Raw genomic sequence first — 24,840 nt, 5'->3', positions numbered from 1 at the left:
CAGAAGCCTAGATATAAAAAAATCACAATTTCGGGGTGGATAAACAACAAAAATTTAACTAGCTATTATAATGGCAAGTTTCAATTCTGGAGGACTCTGAGATGAGGATTAGGCTTTTCTTTCTTCCCTTCTAATAACTAGCAGCCTTTCACTATTTTTCCGAATATAAACTAAGTTTCCTATGAGTCCTTGGGAAAGTTAGAAAAACAGTTAATCAAATCATGGCTTTGCAGTTCGATATAACGATCCCTGCAGACTCTCTATCCCCCTCTTTCTCCCTCTGAACACAATATGTTCATGTGAAACCTTTTTTTGGTTATTGGTCTCCTTTCCTAGTAATGGGAGAATATGCATATTGTCTGTTATCTAATTTCAATTCCATTTGCAAACCACAGATAATCTATAACATCCAGTACACAAATCGTCCTACTGATTCAACAGAATAAGATTTTATTTTACATGTCATATTACATTACAATCATGGATAACATTCCATATCTGTCTGGGTGGGTACGTGACGTATCTTGTACATGCTGGGAGGGCTAATCCTCGCCTCTGTGTCCTTATTATAATTGAAACTTTCCATTACAATAGCTAAGAAATTTTTCCATCGATGTCCGGGTACGGAGGAGAGGATTAGGCTAGTTTAAGCTGTTCCATCACTAGGCTTACCAGAGAGGAAACTGGGTTATAATTAAACTTTTAAAAAGTTGAATCAGAAGACCAGTGAGCAACTTTGAGGATATACTCCAGTCTAGCTTCCAAAGAAAAAGCTTTAGAAGCCATGCCACCTCTCACTAAATGAATCCCAAAATGGGATGTATCCATGCCTGCTTCCTGCATTACCCATCTGATCCATCTGGCAATCGTAGGGGAAGAAACTACCTTATGAGGTTTAGTGAGAGCGATCAACAATTGTCTCTCTCCGTGCGGCCATAGATCCCCCATTACAGTGTCATACGGTTTGATTGTGCAAACAACACATACTCTTGGTACCTTTGAGAGTGCTGAATATGGTACAATTTTTGAATTTTGTTTGAGTGATGTGAAAAATTACTCCTTCTGGGGTGAATAGTCTACCTGTAAGGCCTAAAGTGTGAACATCTGAGACCCTGCGACAGGAGATTAGGCACAACATCCCTAGGTTTGCAGATAACTGCTTTCTAGACAGGCCGAGATTTAGGGAGAGTAAGGACCTTATTTACTTCACATAAAACAGAGTATCTGGGTTCAGGGAGTAGCGACAATCTAATAACTTTCAAAAGTTTACATACTAAAGGGTGCTCCCCAGTTGGGTGACCATCCATCGGCCAATGGCCCGCAGAGATTGCCGACCGGAAAGTATTTGACCGTAAGCAAAACCTTGCGAGGCCAGACTCGCCAGAAAATTCAAAATATGGACATTTTCTGCCCCCAAGGGATCCACCTGGTATTTAAGACACTAACCCATCCATCTCGACCAGGCAGATTAATACCGCTTGGTCGTGCTGTCCGCCTAGGCTCTGGTGTTTAAAGAGTCATTTTCTTGTGAAATGCCTGGGACTTTCCACCATTCTGGGTAATCCTCCAAACCGTGAGATAAAGTGTGCCCGTTGGCACCAGGGGGTGAGGGTTGTCTTCTGAATCTTGGAGGAGATCCAGAAATAGGGGTAGAAGGATTGCAAAATCCCCAAAAAGTTCCATCAACACTAGAAACAAACCTACGAACTCCATGTTGGGGAAATCTCCACCAGATCTGCCTGCGTACACTTACGCGGCTAACCTCATTATCACGAATGGAGGGAAGGCATACGCTGTCTCTTTGCTCCAGTCCAGGGGGAATGCACCCATGGCTACCGCATATGGGTCCAGTCTCCAACTGCAGTATCTGTCTAGCTTGAAGTCCAAGCGGGACCTAAAGAGATCCATGGAGAACGGGACCCACCTCCCGAAATGGCCTTATTGAGAAGGGGAGCCCCACTACCCGTGCCAGTTGCAATAGTGACCTAAGACTTGGACATCGTTCTCCTGCGTTTGTGTCTGATCTTGGTCAATTATCGGGCAGGACGACTAAGAGTAGCCTTGACTCAATCTATGAGGAATCCTAGAAACTGCGGGGATTGAGATGGGATGAATGCGGACTTCTCCGTGTTGATTGCGAAGCCCAGAGATTGCAGCAGATCGATGGTCATTTGTAAATGTGTGTAGAGACGCACTGGCCATTGATTCATGATGTCATTGAGAGAGATGATCAATCACACTCCCCTAGCCCGTAATTTCTCGACCACCGGTCTAATCAAGTTGGTGAAACACCAAGACGTGGATGATGGACCGAAAGGAAGGAAGGCAAATTCGAGAGAACTAGGGGTCTGGGTTTGTGAGGTTGGGTTGGAGCGCCATAAAATTCTATTTAGAAACCTTGTACTGTTTTGAGAACTCGTGCATCTGTGGAAAAAGCCTCCCTTTTCATTAAGAAATGTGCCAGATTGACCCCAATTTGGAGCCCCTCTGGATTCTTTACTCTCACCTTGTGAATTGTTGTAGCTGTTGTTTCCTCTGGAACCGGCTCTGGCCCATCGGCAGCACGGTTGGTTCTCGTTGGGTAGACGTTTCTGAACTTCATTGAGTCTTGCCACTGGCCTCGACTAGAGTTGCCACCTCTGGACGCTTAGTGAAAGGAGCGGCTGGCCAAGCACCCCCTAAGAAGACCAGCTCTGGCAAAAACACGGGGGGTGAATATACGTTTGATAGATGTCTGAGCCTTATCCAAAGAGTTAAAAGTATTAACAGATTTGCCCAGTTCCCTAATGTGATGGTCCCCGGATAGGTTGACCTGTGCCACCGTGCCAGCCTCCGCAATGGAGACCTACCCCCATCTTGGGATCAATCTTGATCAAGAGTGACCTGCGTCTCTCAGTTGAAATTGCACAGTTTGCATTTCCAAGGAATGTGATGGCTCGTTGAGCCCAGCCTGATAAGATGTCAGGGGACATCAGAGAACCAGATGCCTTAGCATCCTCCGTCATGTCAATAATCGTTGCCAGTGGTTCTGCCACTTCAAGGAGTTTGTCCTGGCATGAGCACCATGACCTGTCTATGCCCTTCTTGGGATCTCAGACAAATATAGCGAGAAAGGTGGCTAATTTAGGGTCTATCTCGGGTGTGAGGGCCACCTTGATGACCTGTGTCATTCCACCTTGAGACAACTCATCACTTCCTTTTCTAGGTGCCTCACCCATCAATCCTTTCCCTGCATGTGCCTTAACGTCTAATCGGCTTCCCATCCTAGATCCTTGGAATCCTTGGTAAGCGGGTCCTTGTCACCGCACCTCCTTAGCTGCGCCTCTGAAATTAACATTCCTACAACTATTCGCGCATCGAGGGAACTTACAACTCACCTCGAGGTAAGCCCCATCCCTCAGACCTCATTGTCTCAGTGCCCTTGCGACTGGGTCCTGCATTAATTTGGGCTTTGACTCCCTTAGGATCCGCTCCTGGTTTTAACATCTCCAATCACTAATCACTCATCCAGGGAGTCTACTACTCACCCCGAGGTAAGCCCCATCACTCAGACCCTCTCCATCCTTGTCCATGTTATTTGGCTTTCATTAATTCCGGGCTTAACCCTCTTAGGCTCCATTATCCGATTTGGTGCAAAAGCTGCTCCGGGCTGGGGCTTCTCAAACCCCAATGCTCAGCGTCCAGGGAGCCTCTGGAGCTGCACGGTCAGCACTTCGTGGTTTTTCCACGATGGCCGGCCCCACGCTTCAGGTCGCCTCCACGGGTCTCCGATTCGCTGGGACTGTGGATCGGGCTGTTGGAAGGCAGGAAAGCTGGGTCTTGTCGATCTCTGTAGTTCCGGCGGGAACTGCTACAAAGCAAACGGTGAGGCGCTGGATGGTGCCTGTTTGCACAGTGTGGTCACTCCTTGACCACAAGGGAGATTCTTCAGTCTTCCACGTCGAGTGGGATGTCGAAGGGTCCAGAGTTCTGTATCAAATTTTCAGTCAGGATAATCTGATGTGCGCTGGCACTGCTCCCACCTTTATTCCAAATCTGTGGGCTGGATTACCTGCTAGGTCCCTCCTATGGGTGGGACCCAGGAAGGGGGTGGTTACACCCCTTTCCCTTTGTCCAGTTTCGCGCCAGGACTGGGGCTGGAGTGCCCCAGAACCGGTTTGACTGGATTATTATGTCAAGCCTTGTACTCCCCAGGCAGTGTCTAGTTTCTTTCAAACCTCCCTGCTACAATCCTCTATCTCCTGTCTGGGGAGGTGTAGCACCTCCCTGCGACAGGAAACCCTTTGTCCAGGCCTCCCCTGCCAAGTTTCGGTCAGCAGTAGGTCCGACTCGTGTCTGTGGCAGCAGCATCCATTTTGTGATGCTGAGGCTCTGGTTAGGATTAACCGCGTTTTAGTAAAGTCACATGTCTTCTCCCTCTAGAAGGGTGGAATGCTACCCCCGTCGCCAGGACTGGCGGGGGGGGGGAGGGGGGGGGGGGGGGTAGTATTCCAAAACGTATGACGCCAAACACGACATGTTTTGATAAAGCCAAACCAAAGTTAGCAAGTAACCGCAAGGATTATAATGCACTTAAGAGTATATGGTATGGCAATATCCCGGAACAGCTAAGGGAGTTGGTCCCGACAGCTGCAGACAGGCTCAGCTCATGCTAGAGCACCATCTCAAATAAAACCAAGCACTCTGCCTCCAGGATTGTTAAGGCCTGCCAGAGGAGTGACTTATAGGTATATATGTGTCCAGATATCGGTTTAGATATACTATATCTAAGCAAGGGGTGATTACACCACCTTGCCCCAGCTCAGTGATAAGCCAGTTGTGTCGATTTAAGTACCAGGGGAGGACACAAAAACCCAGTTAATAACCTGAGGGGGGAACCAGAGGCAGTCGGGCGCTAGAAGATGGTCAGCCTCCAATCAGAACATATATCACCAAAAGAGACCATTTCTAGAGTGTGACCAAGTGAATGTGAAGTGCCAAATTGTTATAAGGGCATCTCACAAAAAGTGATGGACTGGCATCACACACCACCAGTGTCATGCTTCTTGGCAGAGAGATCGGACCCTGACACGCGAGTCCACCTATCAGCTGTAACCATCTACGAATCTCTCTGTACACAGGAAACAAAACGTCACTGGACTGCGCCAATAGAGTCCCCGTGACTTGTTAAATGTGAATATCCTCACCTGAGTACAATCATCCTACGATGTACTAAACTACAAATACTCCCCCCTCCTCGGTGAATACTCTATCCATCCGGGAGGAGGAGAGACGCATCTCGTAGGTGTTTATGCGGAGTACAACGTAACAGCCAGTAAGTTAGCTCTCTGAGCTGCCCCCCCTTTGTTTCTGCATCCGTTTTTTCATCCGTTATTTGTAATACAATTCGGATATAGTGATGGTGGGGGGCTGATAAGGGGCTGATAAGATGTCCATTACCAAATTGGTTATGCACCTAGGGTGCATGGAGTCCATTTTACAGAGAGAGCAGATAGCCTGGGGCTCTGATTAGCAGGGTCCCAGGCCAACTAAGTCGAAAACCAGCTAAACGCAAGGCAAAAAATCTGGGGTAACCATAGTCCGGTATCCACCCTCCTAGAGATGCGCCTTGTCAAAATAACTCCTTTTGACAGGTTTAGAGCTTCTCTTTAAATATTTATAAGTTTCCCCTATATAGGCCTTATTGACCATATGCAGGGTGCATGGTATTTAAAAGTTGGACATGTAAAGGTTTAATGTTAAACGTCTTTTCAATGACTAGTACCTCAAAGCTATTTTCACTGTAGCAAGGTTGACTGTCCCATAGTAAAAGACCGGGATTCAATATTAAATACTAATACTGCATCTTGGGAATGGGACTAGCTAGAAAATTAATTGAACATCTATTTTAATAGTTATAAAAAATTCAATGTAATGTTGCTGTAGGATTTTTTTTCTAGTAATTATGGAAAAGTAACTTTTAGAAAGTTGTTTTGGCTGGTCTGAAGTTCCTGGATGTTAATGAAAATTTTGCTTTTCCACTTTGGCCAGCATGTAGTTACCATTTAAATAGGTGATATTGAGATGCGAACTTGCTCCTAGGAGCAAACAGTCGGCTGACCTAAATTGGCTGAGATGACCCATCTGAGCCTGACAGTATATGCAGGGGAGGCTGGGAGGATCCTTTTTGACATCAACGTGTTCAGTACTGTTTGAATGTCACATCTAGCTTGACAGGCCTGCTGGGGTTTTTCTTATCACTTTTGAGGGACTCTTCAAAGAGGCCTCCCCAGTCACATTCAAATGTTAGCTGGCACTAGGGCAGGGCCTTTCTTTTGTCCCCCTCTTCCCCCAGTATGTTCAGGCCCCATCACAAAAGGCTTTTTTTTACATTAGTGTTGCAGACTGTTTGACATGTCTGCTGGATTTACATACAACAAGTGGAGTGCACTTCAAAGACCAGAAGCCAAAACAGTTCTTGTGTATCATGTCTGGTTGCAACAACTCAGGTTTGTTCTACCAGACTTCTGTTTTTGATGTTGTTGTGGGTTAGGGGACTGCCTTAATCTGAATTTTGGTTGTAGATGTGGGAATACACTAGGATTACCCTAGTAGACTCCCCACACTCGCCTCCAGTTCTCTGAATCCATATGTAGTGTGGCTGAAGATCTAAGCCATCTTGAAAATTCCCAAAGGGGGTAGTGTTAAACCTAGTCAACTTTGGCCAATTTGTTAGTGCATCCACAGGGTCATTCCCACCTACTAGTGTGTGCCAGCACGCATAAACATGGTATCTCCGGGCACCAACTTCAGAACACTTCTGGACCTGTGGATGATCATAAGAGGGCTGACCCTGCTGACTGAAGCTTAAGACGAGCCTAGATGACTGGTTCTGCTCTCTCCTTATACCCACAACAAAGAAGTGGACTCCAAGGGTCAACGGGCTGACCACCTGTTAAAGCTAAACGGACACAGCAAGCTGTAAAAGTCCATTTCCTTCAACTGCCCAGCTGACCAGTGGCAACTGGATATGGCCCTGCTGTGGCCTCCGTTTGACTCACTGCGAGTGTCTTAAGTGTCTCCCCTGAATTCCTTGGGGACTTTAGAAGTGCTCTCCTGTGGTTGATGGGGAATTAAGGCTAACGGCGGAAGGAATCTGGCTTGTATGTCCAACTAACGCTTCACCAAGATCAGTGTCTAATTGTGCTTAGGTCCTGTTCTGCCAGGACTATTGACTGTCAATTGGACTTTGTGCTTCTTGGAGCTGTTTCTACTTAAAACTTTAAAAAAATCTCAGTGGCTCACCCGGACAAGGATTATGATTATTACAAGAGGTGTGTACTTAACCCCTCAATGAATAACCCAGTTTTGACAAAATTCCATTAAACATTGCCAGGTTCTTCTCAGTGTCAACCCCCTCAACATACTTGGGATCAATACCCTTTGGCAACCTGTGATCATAGGCACCCCCCTAATTTATCGGTCGTTGTTGCTGCCACCATTCTCTTGGGACTTCAAGCCCAGCTTTACCCTTCTCTCCTCCAGGGCCAGTCTCCTGTCCTCCAATTCCAGGAGGACAACTTGGGCCTTAAGGTTCTTTGGTCCCATCTCTGATGTTGTGCTCCTTTTACTACCAGATGTGGAGGTGAGCCTCCTTCAGATGGTGGACGCCAGGCTGTTGTTGTCCCCTTAATCCTCTTCTTCCTCAATGTCTCCTCTGTTGCTATCAAATTCTTCAAAGTCGGGGACTATTTTGTTGTGTAACAGTACTTGGGCATGGCAAGCTTCTTCTCAAGCCATGAGGGTGTTCTCTATACCCTCTTTCTCTTTGAGACATCCATGTTGATTTTCCTATTGTTGCACAGTGCCCCCATTTTGGGGATTTCATGGTAGGTAGGATGACCATGTCAATTTGTAGGCCTCCTAGCTCTTTTTGCGACTTTTAGGAACTTTGCAAAAACTTTTGACTAACTTTGAAACATTTTCAAAATTTTGCAAAGTCTTCGAAACAGTACTTGGAAGATCAGAGAACATAGCATACTTGTTTGGAAATTGCAATAACTTCCTTTTAGGTGTTGGCTTGGCGGTCTCAAACGTATTTACTGTACGGTACTGCTAAACAAAAGTTCCCAATGTGAGGAAATGCGCTTTATTATATGGTGTGGTTGTGTGACCTCACAGTGTAATAAACTCAAAATCCTATCTTGGGTCCAGTCAGGCTCGTTTGTATAACCTTATCTCAACCCTCAGTAGCTATAGCTTCGAGCAGACAGGCTTTAACAAAGGAATACGTGTGAAGCATTTAGCAGTACCAAAACAATTGAACAAAAAAATGCTACGCAAGAAATCTGACACAAGTTTATAAAAATAGATCTTAATGTTATAAATGTTTAGACCCCAAAACAAAAAAATCCATTGAAGGGTTCCGGAGATTAAAATCTTAAATGACTGCCTTTTCACTCTAATCTCAAACAAGCATTGGAAATTATTGTAGCTAACTTTAGTAAAGTTGTGTTCAGTTACTCAAGCCTGCTTTGAGTGGCTGACTCCGGCAGAGGGCAAGTCATAGGGGCCAACAGGATAGTTACCTTTTCATCCAAAGCAGTCTCCAGTCCAACTCTAGGCTGTATGTGTGAATCTCCTTACACAGCAGTGGAGTAGTCCTAATGCTAGGAATACAGGATGCTGATCTGGTCAACCGCGTCTTCCTGGGGTTATCCCTCTGTCCACGAACACAGTAGGGTGATTTTGCCCACAAATGTCGTAGTCCCTCTAAGTTGCCACTGCTCTCCAGTCACATCAAAACCAATGGGTTCCTTTAACTGCGGTTAGTGTCAATCTGAAGCGGTCAACTGCACGTTGACTCTCCCGGGTCCAGCAGACTTGGGTGCAATTTTGAGTGTCCGGGTTCACCTATTCTGTCCGAGGTTCCGGGGTGACATCTCCTCTAGCAAGGCAACACAGGTGCAGTCCTCTTTTCTACCCCTGGAGCAGCAAGTGCAGTTGAGTCTTTGGTTCAGCTTCTCTTTGCCAAGACCAGGGAAAAGAAAGGCAGTGCTTCTTCGTCCTCTCTCCAGCACAGACATGATCTAAGGTCTGGATGCCCAGGGTTCCACCTTTATGCTCACAACTTGCCCTGGGGGTATGCGGTGATTACTAGACAATGGGCTAGCAGGTCCTATCAGGCCTGATAACTACTTTCTGCAATGTGTTGCATCTAGCTATCCCAGAGTGCATTATTTCCACTTCCAAGATGGCAGAACCCTTCTGTCTGTGTGTAAAGCTTGGTAGCCCACCCTAGCGGTGTGGCTACCAGAAGGCAACACACTCACAGGAAAACTGATTTGGCAACTGTTTCCCGCTCTCTGTCCCAGATGCCAGCTGATCTACTAGAACAAAAGGGGCCCCCTCTCGTTCCTGTCCACCATTTGTCCTTCAAAGGCAGCTTCCCTGTTAAAGGAGCTAGTCTTTTGGGCTCACATCCTGTGTTGCTTCCTGCAGGGACAGGTAACACGTCTTCCAATGACAGGCCTCTATTGTATCCTTTCCAGGTAGTAATTCACACCTCTCCCCAGGAAGGCAGAAGGTGGTCTTGTGGCCAGCATCTGCAATTGACCTCTGGAAAATTTCAACAACGTGGCAACCTTCCTAAGCTCCTTCCTAAGCTCCGACTCCTGCCCTCCCAGCATCCTGCATCAACTGATTGACACTGTCAATCCCATCATAAATGAAATAGTGAACACCTCCCTCGGCACTGGTATTGTCCCTAGTGCATGGAAACACGGCACCGTTAAACCTCTAATGAAAAAGCCGAACAAACCCCCATCGGACCTGACCAACCTCCGCCCAATCTCCCTCCTCCCAGTCTTGGGGAAAATCACAGAACAAATAGTCTATAGGGAGCTCAAAATCCATTTGGAAACGAATAATATCCTCCACCCCCAACAATCAGGATTCCGTCCACAGCACTCAACAGAAACAGCCCTGATTGAGTTGACTGACTCCATAAAACTTCTCCAAGATCAAAGGAAAAACGCCGTACTGATCTTGTTGGACCTCACGGCAGCGTTCAACACAATCTCCCACCTCATACTCCTAGACAGACTTAGGGACATCGGCATCTCTGACCTAGCATTAGAATGGATAACATCCTTCCTCACCGATAGATCACAATCCATCAAACTAGGACCTTTCAGATCAGTAGAGAAAAAGATACGATCAGGAGTCCCACAGGCTTCTATTTTAAGCCCTCTGCTTTTTAACGTCTACCTCATACTCCTTATCTCTCTGATCGAATCATACGGTATCACTGTTACATCTTATGCCGACGATACCCAACTCATAGTCCCGCTTGAGGAGAACTCCACAACCGCCGAACAAAATCTAACAAACTGCCTGAAAGATGTCTTCCTATGGATGGAAACTAACCATCTCTAGTGTAACACAGGGAAGACAGAGATCCTCCCTATGGGGAAAAACGTCAACTTCTGTCCCCATCTCTGGTGGCCAGAGGACTCCACAGCCCCCCCCCCCCCCCCAGACTGTTGTAACTGCAAGAAACCTTGGAGTCACCTTCGATACTGACCTATCCTTCGACCAGCATGTCAGGACAGTGGCAGGAAGCTGCTTCGGAATCATTAAATCCCTTAAAAAACTTTTTGATTTCCTACCAATTGAAGCCAGAAAGACGGTAACTGTGGCGCTGATCCTCTCGCGCATAGATTACTGTAATGGTCTCCTGGCAGGTGTGAAAAAAGCCACACTCAAAAAACTGCAAAGTGTTCAGCATTCGGCTGCCAGACTGGTGCTTAAACTCCCCAGAAGATCTTCAGCCTCCACCGCCCTAAGAACCCTCCACTGGTTACCCTTGCACAAAAGGATCCTATTCAAGATCCTAACTGTTGCTTTTCGGGCATTCAACCACACTTGCCCCAAGTACCTAATCAAAAATTATCCCCGCTACAACCCCCAGAGGACTCTGAGATCCTCCAACAGCAACCTAATTACACTAGCCAACTTCAACCTAAAAACCAAAGGGGGTAAAACTCTTACCCACCTTTCTTCCAAAGCATGGAACGCTATGCCCCAGCATCTGAGATCCCTGACCAACGAAAGCCAATTTAGGAAACAACTTAAAACATGGATCTTCAGCCTATCTGATGAATATGTGCGGGACACCATCTAACCCGGCCTAATTCCATCCTTCTACACTCCTTCCAGTCAGCGCCAGGATGCTTCTTCCGGAGCGACAGCCGCGCTTTATAAATACCAATTCCAATTCCAAGCTGCTTTTTCCTCAAAAGTTACTTTAAATTCAACTTGGGCATTAAGTTTGGTTTAATGATACCATTTCTTTTGATAACTTGAAGTACAAACTTTAGTAGCCCTATTCAGAAGTTAGCACAACTGAGTTGTCCATATGCAACCCTGTATTTGCCAAGGGAGCTACTAACCTTTTCACCGTAAAAATTACAATTTGGGATATTCACTCTTAGAGCTGGTAAAAACAGGTCTCACTTTTTAATATAGAACAGTCCTACCTTAGGCGTTACTTATTTATATTAAAAGTAGCAGTCTGGGCTTTGTTATAAGTTTCAATGATAAATTCAAATTAGCAGTTTAAAACTGCTCTACTAAACTGCTGTGGCAGGCTGGAAGACATGTTTTACTTTATCCAACTCATAGTGGCACAATAAGTGCTGCAATATTTGGGGCACACGTTAATTTACTGGCCCTGGGTACCACTGGTACCATAATCTATGTACTTATAAGTACGTTAACTTCTGATTATTAGGTATAAGCCAATTAAACATACACTTTTGAGGGTCAGACCACTGGCACAGAGGTCTATTTAGCACGCGTCTGTGCACTTTCAGAGTTTAACAACGAGCAGCACCAGTCCAAGCCTTTGGGGGTCGGAGAATCATACAGGAGTTATTTCCTTACAATATGGTTTTTGTTTTTAACTCGCCATGGTATCTCTCTCCCACACCTAGGGTCAATCAAGAGCTTTTTCATTTTTTCGTTAATTGGGGCAAAACATTCATGGACCTGTAGTGTGAGTTTTGGTGTCTCTTCAGGAGCATACAAGGGAGACCATATACTCGCTTAACGTTACGATCATTCCGTGCTCCCACTAGATTCGATGCCTGAATAAGTCACATTTCCTCCAATATCCAATGATGCAGTCCATGATCTCCAGCGTATGACATGCTGCCATAGAAAAGCCCGAATCACATCAGTGTGCACGGTTCTGTATGTGAAGTAGGTTGATAAATCTTTTTTTTTTTTATAGTGGAATTGAGGCAATGCTTCCATATTTTTTTTTATTCTGTGTATTACAGGTGATCATTTGTGTGTTTGTGACAAACCCATTAGCTTACAGTTTTTTTCCGTTTAAAATTGGATTTACTGTAATTTCTCCTGCAGTAAGTTTCCCAAATAACTGCATTCTTCCTCCTCCATTAGTCTTCCGCCACCAAGAAATCATCTGTCAGTGAAAGCTCCCGCTACCCAAAGGCTGTGTCTTAGGTTTTTAAAGTATTTATTTCAAGGTGATTCTTTTCAGAGCACTCCAAGTATCTCTGACCTGACACAAACAAGCAGAGATGATCTGATAAAGATGTCTAGCAGCAGATTACCTATCCCAGGCATCAGACTGGATCCGGAAACTTTTCTACAGCAGTACCTCTGCATTCGGCAGAAGGCGTCCAGTGTCTCTGTGACGACTAGGTCCACTGGATGTGACCTGGACAGAGTCCATATCATCCCTCCCTTGACGCGCTGACGTCAGTAGCTCTTATTCTGTAACTCCGCGCTGATTCGGAGTCCGGTACGCCTGGCCATTTTGGGCCTATATCAACGTTTGTTCACTGCACAGTGTGCCTTTTCTGGATGTTTTCAAGGTCCTGTGGACTACATTGCTACCCTGTACCCTGATTCTATTTCATGTTGTGTCTGGGCATGCACCGTGACTCCGAAGGACACGGCTCATGTCTTCAGCTTCGATCATCGGCGCTGCAGGAGAGCAACATGACTCTGTGAGTGACAGTGGTCATAGGTCCCTCCTCAGTCACGGTCCTCATCTCCCTCCGAGGACCACTCCAGGGCCAGCTCCTGAAGTTCTTAGTCTTCGCTGTCGACTGGTAAGCCATGCCGTAGGCGGTCGGAACCGCAGCCTTCCCCTGCTTTACTGCATACTTGTGGTGTCTCTGCAACATCTCCTATTCCTCTGGTTGCAGAGTCTGAGAGAGAATCTGCCCTGCGCCTTCGAATATTCCTAGGTGCATAGACGACTCTGGATCAGATGAGGGAATACTATCTCTCTCCATTCTATTTTCTGTTCTCCACCTCCCTCTAGTGCGTGTCTTGGGCCGAAGGAGGCCGGAGAAGAAATCACTGACTCAAAGTCAGCAAAACCTCTCTGTGTCAGTGAGGCCCTCTGGATCAGTCATCAAATCCATCTTAGCACCAGTGCACAGCCCTTCAGGGTTCTCACCTGGGACGCCAGTGCTGGATTTGTCTGCATCAATAGTGCCTATCGCTGCTACTATGCCTCTCCACCCCAACATCGAGGTGTCACCTCTTTGACACCGGTGAACGTTGGCAGAACAGTTCTTTTTGGGCTACCTTCCTCCACCTTCAGAGGACCCCCATTCTATCTTCCCTTTGGTAAACAAGTACTTCAGTGATGTCTAGACACAAGTGACACTATTCAGCCTCCTCCTGAGTTTCAGTGGATGTCTGACCTTGGTGAGTCTAGTGGCCTCTACTCTTCAACATCATCTGGTTTGTTCTCTCTTCATAGCCTCGCTACTGAGGGTAGCTCTGCTTTTGCAGAGAGTTGCTGTGGTTCTAGAGCTACAACTTCCTTCTGTAGAGGTGGCCATTGAACTCCTTAATGAGGGCTGAGCCTGTGCTCCCCTTCAGTAAAGCCCTCTGATATTCTGTTGGACTTTTGGGCTAAACCTGTTTCAAGGGCTTCCGTGGACCAGTCTAGCTCATAGGCACCATCCTGCCCCTGGAGACCCGCTCTGCATACGTCTCCGCTTTGCGGTCCCTTAATACCACCTGTCTTGTAGGCAGTTTTTCTTGTCTGTTGTGGAAATCAGTCTCCGTCCTTCTCCCCTGCATCCCTGGTAACCTGTACATGCCTACTCTATTCCAGGATGGCCGCCAGGTGGCAAATTGCTGAATATCTATGGCATGGATATCACTGATTCTGTCGGGTGAGCCATGGCTCTTTCAGTAGCTCTTCGACGGCGTGCCTGGCAATGGACCTCTTTTTTTTTGGAGGCTGCTCAATCCACCTTGGTGGACATGTCATTCAAGGGGCAGCATCCGTTAAACTTTCAAGCTGACTCCGTTTCACGCTGTTTTCGAGATAGTTCAGGTGGAATTAAATCTTTCGGTCCTGCTTGCTATCATGTCCTCTTGTTTTTCCCCTGTACTCAGTCTGTCCGGGGATGGTCTCATGGTTTTCTTTTATTTGTGAGCCTTTCTAGGACGGTGCCCCTTGCCTTTTTGTTTTCACTTGTCACCTCATAGTGATACCTGGTGTAGTGCTCCCGCCCCGGCAGGTATTTTGTTTTCTTGTATTCTTAACCACCAGTCAATGACAGGTTGTGGTCACTGGTTGTTTTTCAGGACGAGTCCTATTTTGTGGCCCTGTTGGGTTTCCACGCAGGTGACTTCACTGTGTTCTTTTGTTTTCTATCCAAGTTCTACTTGGAGAATCTGCACAATACCATGAAAATACTCTATTTTGTTCCCTGTCCCAAAGGGTGCTATGCTTGTATGCCTTACAGGTAATCCTCCATATGTTTCTGACACAATGGTACCTCTTTTAGGGGACACCACATACCGCGCTTTGGTGCAAGTTGGGAGATTGTGCACGGAGGTTCTTCTTGTCCACCAAACGCTTATAGAGTGTTTCTCCACACTAGCCAGGGGGGTTCTTTCCTTCCACTCTATCTGGTGCCTTTCTTTCCAAGCAGGCGCAAGGGAGGGGCGTGGTTCTTGGCTTAGAGTGCATCGTTTGGTCCAAACCTTGGTGGTGTCTCTTCTTTACTCTTTTCAGGTGTTAGCACTTCTTGTGCAAGTTCTCGCTATACATGGGCAAGACTGGCTCCTGCCCCTTCTCTCTTTAGGTTGCTTACGGACGTAACTTGTCCGTATCTTGGCATGGGTGGCCTGATCTGTTGAGCCTTTCTCTTTTATGCCTGTGTGTTGGACTTGGCCTTTTCCCCCAAAAATGTTCGCTTTTGCCCCCCTAATTTGGAATGTCTCCCCCATGGGATTAAATCTGTATAGGCCATGAGTGGTGTGAGACACCTTGTTAAGATGTGAAGTCATGTAATGGTGTGAGCACTTGTAAATTCCCCCCATTGTAAAATGCACCTGACTGAAATGTTCTGTGTTTTAAATGGATGCCATGGCCATGGGTTTTGCCACCGGACTGGCACAGGTCAGCGGTCTAGATAATATTACCCAGCCACCCCTAGCTTTTGGAGGGAAAGCCTGGCACCCAGGGTGCTCACCTCCTCCCCTTGAGCCAGTTTAGGCCAGCTTTGCCAACATTCTAGAAGGTTCTGGCACTGCCTGGGAGGAGGGTATAAGTAAGGGGAATGTGCCACCAGAGAGTCAGAGCTGGGACAAGAAAGAGAGGGGACCTGCTGCGAGGTGCTACCACCACATGGGCCTTTGAGCTGGGCCCTGCACCCCTCAAAACCCCCCTCCCCTCTGCTGTCCCCAGGGCCCCTGAATTATGAGGGCCCACCCAGGTCCCTGTCACTATTAGGGACCGTGAATTACGCCAGCGCAGCGCGAAAGGAGTACCCAGAAGGTGAGGAGTGGGCCCCTGAGGAACTGTACTGGGACTGTCCGCCCCCCTTGGGAAGTTGTGGCCCCTGTGGAAGCGCTGGACTGGGAGGAGCTGCCCGGGGAGGATTGTGCCCCCGAGGAACTGTGTCTCGCTGACCTCAGATAATTAGCCCCTGGACTGCCTACCAAGCGCTGTGGGGAGAGAAGCGCTGGGGCTGGGTTGCCTGAAGGAACCGTGTGGGGAATAGCGCTGGAGGAGCCTACCCTCGGTTTGGCGCGCTTGCCGCAATAAATAATTAATAAAAGGCAGCATACCCCTTATTGCCCCGCCACGGAACTGAGACTGCCCTGATTGCAGTGACGGAGGAGGCAAGAAGGATCCTGGACGGTGGCGGCTCCACGGCCATCGTCCTACTTGACCTGAGTGCTGCCTTCGACACTGTAAACCACAGCATCCTAATCCATCGCCTCAGTAGTATTGGAGTGTCAGGAATGGCGCTCACCTGGCTGGAATCATTCCTCACAAACAGATCCTTCCAGGTATTCGAAAAGGAGTTTACCTCCTCTAGTAAACCTGTTAACTGTGGAGTGCCTCAGGGCTCCTCCCTGAGTCCCACCCTTTTTAATGTTTACCTCCGTCCCCTAGCTGATGTCGTCCGCCCTTTTGGGGTGAAAATTGTCACCTACGCGGACGACACTCAGCTGGTGGTAGCACTGGACCCCCCTCTCAACTCCAACCACAGCCTGCACAACTGCCTGGAAGCTGGATGTCGGTCTCCCATCTAAAACTTAACGGGGACAAGACAGAGGTAATGCTCCTTGGAAACAACATCTCCAAATCCATCGATACCATCTGGCCCCTCTGTTTAGGTAGCCCCCCCCCAACCTAAGGATCAAATTAAGAGCCTTGGGATCTGGCTCGACTGCAATCTCACCTTCAACTACCAAGCCACCAAACTAGCCGCCATCTGCTTTGGGCTGATGAGATTGCTCCGCAAGATTCTCCCCCTTCTCCCGTTTCACTCCAGACGAATCATGGTCCAAGGACTAATCCTGTCACGCCTCGACTGCGGTAACGCCCTATACCTAGGCGCCCCACAGTCCACACTGTCCAAACTGCAAGTTGTCCAAAACTGCGCAGCAAGAATCCTCTTGAACCTCCCTCGCCGATCCTCAGTAAAAGCCAGATTGAAGGACCTTCACTGGCTACCCATGAAAGCTAGAATAGAATTCAAGAGCATGTGCGTCGCGCACCGCTCCTACTGGGGAACAGGCCCCGCCATAAATCAACATTTGGTTGAAGCATACCACCCTCCTCGAGCCCTCAGATCCGCGACCTCCTACCTAACCTCCGTACCACGTATAAAAAGAGCCAGATGCGGAGGCCGCTCGCTTTCCTACAACTTGGCCAGGATCTGGAACACTCTACCACTCACAATCAGGTCAGAATCCAACCTGCTCACATTTCGAAAACTCCTAAAAACTTGGCTTTTTAATAAATCTCACACTTAACCCACCCTCTGCTCCCCCCACCCCCGCCCTACAGTTCAACCCTCCAGTTTGTCTACAGCGCTGGGACGCCTTTGGGTAGCCATCGCGCTTTACAAATTTTCATTCCATTCCATTCCATTGCGGCCGTCCTCACCGCCGCAGACTGAGGAGTGTTGGCGCTGCCTTGCGCCGGTGGGATATCGCCGGAAATCACCGCCGCGGCCCGGTGCTGTAATTGAGGGACCCCCGCTGTGGTGAGCATTGTTGCGGCGGCCCCCAGTGCCTGGAGAGGGCCGCCGAAGTGAAGGAAGGGCTGCGTTAGGCCCTGAGGCCGTCGTCACCCGCATCACGTGACGGGGGCGACCGGCCGCGTCATCGGCCCGCCCCCGCCAACGCCGCGCACTGATTGGCCCGCGCAGCCGTGCCCCCAGAAAGGCCGAGCAGGGATTGGCTGCCGGCCGGGCAGCCAGCGAAGGAGAGGCCGACCCTAAGCCCCGGGTCCCCGTGAGGAAGGGGGGGACCCGTGTGAAGCGCTGGTGCGGGGCCCTTATGGTCGAGGGGGAGCCCCGCCGAGAGAGCGACCGGAGCGTGAGCCCACCCCGCCGGTCTGTGCCCCAAGAGAAGCGCGGGTGGCCACCTGGAGGGAGCCCTCGGTTGTGAGGAGAGCTCCGTGTGAAGAGTGCTGCACGGCGGGAGCCTCGAGGCACATTGCCGGTGCCTGCCCCCTCCGCCTTAAAGCCCCGGGTCCTCGCGAGGTAGGAGGGACCAGAGTGAAACCAGAAGGGCGAGGGACGCAGCGAGATGCCGCCGAAGACCCCAGCGGCCTCGCGCATGCCGCTTTGAGGTCCCGGGTCACCGTGAGGCAGAGGGGCCAGGGGGAAGCTGGAAGTGCTGGGAGTCCGGAGCCGGAGGGCTCCTCACCTACGCCCCGGAGCCTCAGGAAAAGCGCCGGCTGGAGCCGGAGGAGAGGCTAGTGTGCTGCTGGCATTGGCGGGGCTCCCAGCTGCATTGGAGAGCTCCGCAGTGCCCACCGGGGCCGAGTGACTGAGAGGGAGAGGGGGCGTTGAAGCACGTTGTCGGTGCCTGCCCCCTCCTCAACACCATGTGGAAATCCCTGCCATCGAGAGGAGGAGCATCGGCAGGAGAGAGACGGCCGGAGGAAGTCTGCACTAGCCACAGAGGAGTGAGCCCTGCAGGGGAAGAGGAGTCATCCTTTGGACTGCTGGTGAGTGGGGCCACAAACAGACTGTGTGGGGTGGTGAAGGCAACTGGGCACAGGGTCGGTGCACGCCCCCCCCCACCCCCTTTTTTCTCATGGACGCTGGGACTGGCCCTGTTGATCGTGGAAGTACACAGGAGAACCTTAGGCCGGGGAAACACCCCCAGACCCCCCCCCCCCCCTCCCCTCCCCTCCCCCCTCCCTCCCACTGCAAGAATTGGAGGCCGGGTTTATTTTCATACGTAGAATTATTCCCTGGTTAAGGAAATACAGATGGCCTACAGTTAAGGGTGTTACCGAGGTCACCGCTGTCTATGCCCCGGGGAGAGATTGCCCTATGTTGAGGTTCACAGGCCTAGAGTCAGGCACATGTTAAATGCATAAATGCCCCAGGTTCACTGTGATTTGGGCCTAGTGTTAATGTGACTGCTACCTGCATGACCTCCCCGAGTTAGGGCCAAGTCCTATATTAATGCTGGGTTGATGTTTAGGCAGATGGTTTTGCGCCCAGTGTGCTGATGGCCTAGTATTAATGTCCCCGTTAATGGTGGGTATGCCCGTGCGTTAGGCTGTTGAGAAGACGCCCATAGGTCATGCCTACCGCCCTTACGCTGAGGGTTGTCCTAAGGGTCGCGGTGGTGACAGGCACCAGGTTACTGCGCCCCTTGACCATAATTGGGTGCCCTGTGGCTAAGGTTACTGAGGCCCAGGTATACTGTGTTTTACACCCGATGGGTGATTGTATGCTTTTGTGCCCACAGGGCAAGTGAATGTGCCTTTTCTTACAGGTTTGGGCCTGGTGAGCCCCTATGCTGGCCGGATGTGTCATTCCAGGCCCCTGGTTATATCCCATGTTAATGAGCAAGCATTGCTGATTTATTACAGGTGTTCCTGTCTGTTGGGATTTGCTGTGATGGCATGAAGTTTTCCTTTACAGGGGTCGGGTTGGAGTTATACTGAATAGGGTGTCCTGATGCTAAAGTTGTACTTTGTTGTTACAGTCTACTGCTAAGGATGAGAGCCTGAGTTGGCCCCGCCATAGTGACCCCAGGTTTAATGACAAATGTAATCACCTTCTTTATTTCAGCCATGGACTTACGGACTCAGCCCTTACTTCCCATGTAAATAATCCCCCTTGATACACTTGGCTCTGGTGCCAGTTGGCGCCGTGTTGTGATACCACTGTTTATGCATTTTTGCCTTGCAGGTTGGAGATACACTAAATTACTTATTTTTCCAACTCAAGCTGGTGCCTCCCTCTTTTGTGGTGTGCCTGGTGTGTCGTCTGTGGGTACTGCGTGAGTGCTTCACATGTCCTCCGAAGTTTGGCCTGCCCGCTTGGTTCCATGCTACCCCCTTGAAGATTTGGTAACCCCATTTCTTACATTGTGCATGTCCTGTTTTAGTTGGCTTCTGCCCTGCAGGAAGCTGCTGTTGCTTTTGGACAGTGTTTTTTGTGCTTGTTGGAGATGTTTCAATTACACCTCCGATACCAAACACAGTTTAGTTACTGACCTGGCTGTTCTTCAAATGCTATTCTGTGAGCCAGAGTATATCAGGCATACACCGTATTTGTTAAAATACCCCTCACACACCAAAAGGGCCCCTGGTGTCATGCTTCATCATCGTGGTCTTCGCGCCCCGCTGCGGGACGGGGCGTGCTACGACTAGCTACTAAGCTGGAGCACTTAGATATTGTAAGTGCTATGTGAAGTGTATTGCGTGAGTAGGGTCAGGAGTGATATAGAAAAGTGAGATTTAAAAGAATACCTGGCCTTATGAAAGCAAAAAATAGTGTGGCGGAGACAATCTAGCTTAACAATGGGCTAGTTCTCCTGGTGTTGTCAACATGTTTCGAGGCTGACTGCCTCTTCGTCAGGACGGGGTCAGAGCCCTCTGTCACTCACTAAGGTTGGCAACAATGTGTGCTATTTGTATATACAGATGAATGGGAAATAGATTATAATACAACTGCAAAATGGCATTCAATATTGAACAGTTATAGCCCTGTCAGTATTTCTGAGTCGTGGGCCTGCAAAGATAAAGATAGAGCACGTAAGTATTTACTGCGCGTCCCAATGCGCGTTCTTATATCACCTGAGGAAGAAAAGTTGGTGACGTAAGGTGACTTTGCGATTTGCCAGTAAAATACACTTAGGTGCTGTGACCTGTAGGTGAAAGGAATAAAAACATTACAAGACAAAACCAACATTTAACATAAAACATACTCTATATCGTGAAGTTCTGTACAAGTCCATGGTGAGCTGTAAAATTAAAAATTCCATCTGTTGTAAAAGTAAAATAAAAGTGGGGCATGCCATGGTTTAGAGTACGGTCATGGTAGCAGGCGTTGAAAGTCTAGGCATGAGGCTCCCTAAAGCGGCTATGCCGTACTTACTAGTTCAAGAGCAGTCCTCGCATCCTCCCTCATCCGTGGCTTCCGTGGTGTGAGAGGAAGGAGAGGAGCAGGCGGTTATATACTAAAGTAAATTGGATAATTACTAGCACATGTAGCGGGAAAGGGCGGCTGATTGAGCTGAACACTAGAGCGGTGTAAGCTCAGGAACGGGGGCGGAGATGGGGGCCATCTTGGAAAGGTATCAAGGATCAAAAACACGGGCGCCATCTTGGAGAGGCCAGTGGTGAAACCGAGCTGGTTGTGAAATCTGTAGGCTAGATAACTTGGCAATTGTATGCGCGTCTGTTAATGCAGAGATGCCTGCATGTGCTACGGGGGTGAATCAGGATTCGAAAATAGAGGGCGGACATCTTGCCTATGAAGCGCAAAATGGGGTATTGGGGTCAAGGTAACACATAGAAGAAACCTGATATTCAGTTGTGTAGTTGGATCAGGTCTGGAGGGTTGCCTCATGGATCCAGTATCTAGCCTCACGTCAATACGTATTATGGGGCCGCATTCTAGCCAAAAGACAATGAATCATAATGTGGGGTAGGGAACACAGTAGGCCCATAACAGGTAATCAATACTGATGTAGAGTAAGGAACACAATGGGCCCTAACTCTGAACATTTGCTGTGTGATTAAAGTGGCAAGCTAACACACACAAGTGCAAAGTAAAGACAGGTCATAGTGCAATTAATCATTACTCTACAGTGGCATGCAGAGTGCAAACAGCCTATAGCTAGTGTGACTAGTTCAAGTTTGGGATACCACAACCAGTTCTTATAGGGTTTTGATCTCCTGATAGAAGTTGTTACTGGCTCAGTTGGGCCCAGGGTATGTCATCATTCAGCCCTGTGATGTGTGTCCCAAGACGAAACACCCATCTTTGCTCTTTTTCGAGGAGATCTTTCTCGAATTTTATTGATTCAACCACTGTCCACTGAAGATCTTGCATACCATGGCCCATGGTTATTTAGTGGAAGGCCATCTTAGTCGTGGTTTTTTTGCAACGTATGTTGCTTCGATGTTCACCAATACGATTCTTGACTGGTCTAGAAGTCATTCCAATGTATTCTTTGGCACATGGGCAAGTGATAAGATAGACAACATTTCTGCTGTTGCAGTTCGTGAAACCACGTTGTTCCCATGTCGTGCCATTCGAGAATTTGATTGTTTTGCTTTTACTGGTAGATTCACAAGATGTGCATGAGCCACAAGGATGGTGGCCATTTACAGATGTCAATTTAGGAGGGCCACTGTCTTTCATGATCCTTGGTCTACTGTGGACAAAAATGTCTTAAGTTGCGCCCCCTTCTGTGTGAGAACATTGGTTTCGGGAAATTCAAAGAGCCACAGTTTAAGATTTTCCAATGTTTGTTCACTATTTTAGTGATCTTGTTTGAGTTGGTGTTGAATGTGGTTACACATATTGGTCTGGTTTCCTGTTCCTTTGGCAACGTGGGTTCCAATAGAGCCTCTCTATTATTGTTTCTAGCCCTTTTTAGGCCTTTTTTCACAATTTCTCTTTGATCGTTTCTGTGTAGTAGTTTTTGCTTGGAACAGTTCCGTCTGAGGCGAAGGAACTGTCTGTAAGGGAGGTTATCTCGTTTGTGTCTCGGGTGGAAACTGTTGTCTCTCGGCCGCTTCAGTCAGTAGTGTTGTTTTCTGTCTGCTCAAGTTGTTTTCTGAAGTAGGAGTTCCAGACCCTCTTTTTTGTATACAGGGACATGTGACTGGTTGCTAGCTCGCCCTTATCCCATTTGCTACCCATGACCAATGTTGTGGTCTTTTATACATACCCTTCTTAAGCACACTTTATTTTAGTGTTATTTCTGTAAATGTATGTATATATTTGTGTGTATTCATACCTATATATTTTAGAACTCCTTTTATTAGGTATCTCTATAGCAAGTCCTGTTTTCCTACCTTTCTTATGGAGTAGTGTATTTTTGCTAACTTTGTTTCGCACTTATTCCTTGTGTCCTGGAGAGACTTCAGCATTTCTGTTGCTTTGTACTCGCTACCCCCAGAAGATTTTACATTGGATAGACACAGAGAGCCTCTCCCTCTTGAAGTGTTTCCTCTGACTACACATAGTCTGTGGCCTTAATTGCGGTTATTGCTTGCAATGCTTTCTTAGCTATTGGTTGGTGCTCTCTGCATTGCTTTCTTCTATGGCTAAGGAGCTTGGCTCAGTAGTCTTGGCTATTGTCCTTGAGCCTCCGCCCCGATTTCGTGAGACGGTTGACATCAGGGCAGCGTTGTAGTATTATGTTTATATGGAGTGTTCTTTCGAGCTCGCTTTATTCTTTCCATGGTATCTTTTTCCCATGTTTTTTGCACAGTTGCTGATTTCAGTACCGTACGGGGTTCTGCACCATGTTGCTGGTGGGATGTCTGCTTATTCACCTCCCTTTCTGGCTGCCGGTCTTTCTCTTCTTTTCTTAGAACAGACCAGCTAGCCTAGTCCAGGATCTTCGTGGAATCGGTTTGCAGACTCTCCTCCGGGGATGGTATTGCTTGGGTATCTCATTTAAAGGTAAGGAATCTGCGGATAGATGTCTGTCAGATGAATAACTTAATTACCTTTGGTAACGCCTTATCTGGTAGAGATGAGATCTAGCCACAGATCCCATACCGACCCACCTATCTTCCCCGCTCTAAGAACTGATGATACTTTTTTTCCACATCCTTTGTATACACTCTCATGCCATTCATTGGTAAAAAATAAATCTATAAATATAAACGCTTTTCAAAAAGAAGCTTAATTTTTAGCACACTGTCTCCATGGCAGTTTCTATATGTTGCTCCGCTTTTTAGTGTGGTAAGTAGTTGCGGAGGATACTGAGGTCAGCGCGTCACTGGAGGGCTTATATGGACTCTGTCAATGTCGCATCCGGTTGACGACGACTTCACGGAGTCGCTCCATGCCCTCTACCGACGCGCAGAGGTACTGCTGTAGAAACGTTTCCGGATCCAGTCTGCACCTGGGAATAATTCAAAGGTAAGTAATCTGCTGCTAGATCTTTTCTCTACCGAATAATGTTACTTAATGTAAATAACTTATTCTTTAATACCGCAGTTCTTTTCAAAATCACTTATAAATAGAATGAAATTTGAAGGGGTGTCTAGGCACCCTGGTTCCATCCTGGTTGTGCAGGCCGTCAACTTACACCACCCTGCAAGAGTTAATCTGCATTATGAATGTAGTACAGAAAAACTTTTACTGAATGCCCAAAGAGTCATAGTCTGCATCAATGCATTCCGTATTGTGAAAATCCATTTATGAAAGCCGCTTTTGTATATTCTGCATATTTAAGTTGTAGCCTAAATTTGTGGGATCTGCAACATGTGCGATAACCTATCTCGTCTTTACAGATAGAGACCCATAATTAAAGGGTAAATGAGGCTACTGCGTTGTTTACGCAAATAAACAAATTGTGCATATTCTGCATGTTTAGGTTGTAGCCTGAATGTATGGAATCTGCAGCATGTATGGTGAAACTATCATGTCTTTACGGATCAAACCTGTAATAGAATATAAAGAATGTGGGTTGTTTTTATAACCGCCAGTCGCATGGGAAACCCTTACCCGTTATTCTGCACTTAGCCAAGCAAAGAAACAGTCCTATTAGAGATAACAAAAAACACCTTGCAGACTAAATAGAACTACTGCGTAGTCTGCAAAGATTAGAAAATTGTGCTTATTCTGCATATCTGAAAGAGACACGTTAGTGATAGATTCCTTACCTTAGAATATCCCCAGGCGTCAGACTGGGTCCGGAAAGTTTTGCTTAGCAGTACCCTTGCGCGTCGGTAGGCGTCGTCTGCGGCTCCGCGTCCGTCGTCGGCGTCGTGGGCGCTGTGATGACGTCGTCTGAGTACTTAGACGCCGCCTCCGCGTGCTGACGTTAGTTTTTCTTTTT

The 24,840-nt window shown here is 47.8% G+C and overlaps 1 protein-coding gene across 6 annotated transcripts in view; it reads left to right on the top strand.

Annotated features, from left to right (window-relative positions):
• Positions 1-24,840, top strand: part of FBXL19 (F-box and leucine rich repeat protein 19) — a 369,014-nt gene that overhangs the window by 228,013 nt on the left and 116,161 nt on the right. The window lies entirely within an intron of this gene.

This window comes from Lissotriton vulgaris, chromosome 7 (assembly GCF_964263255.1).
Source record: "Lissotriton vulgaris chromosome 7, aLisVul1.2, whole genome shotgun sequence".
In the NCBI taxonomy this organism is placed as follows: domain Eukaryota; kingdom Metazoa; phylum Chordata; class Amphibia; order Caudata; family Salamandridae; genus Lissotriton; species Lissotriton vulgaris.
Note: the sequence above shows the minus strand (reverse complement) of the source record. Positions and strands in the feature narration are given on the sequence as shown.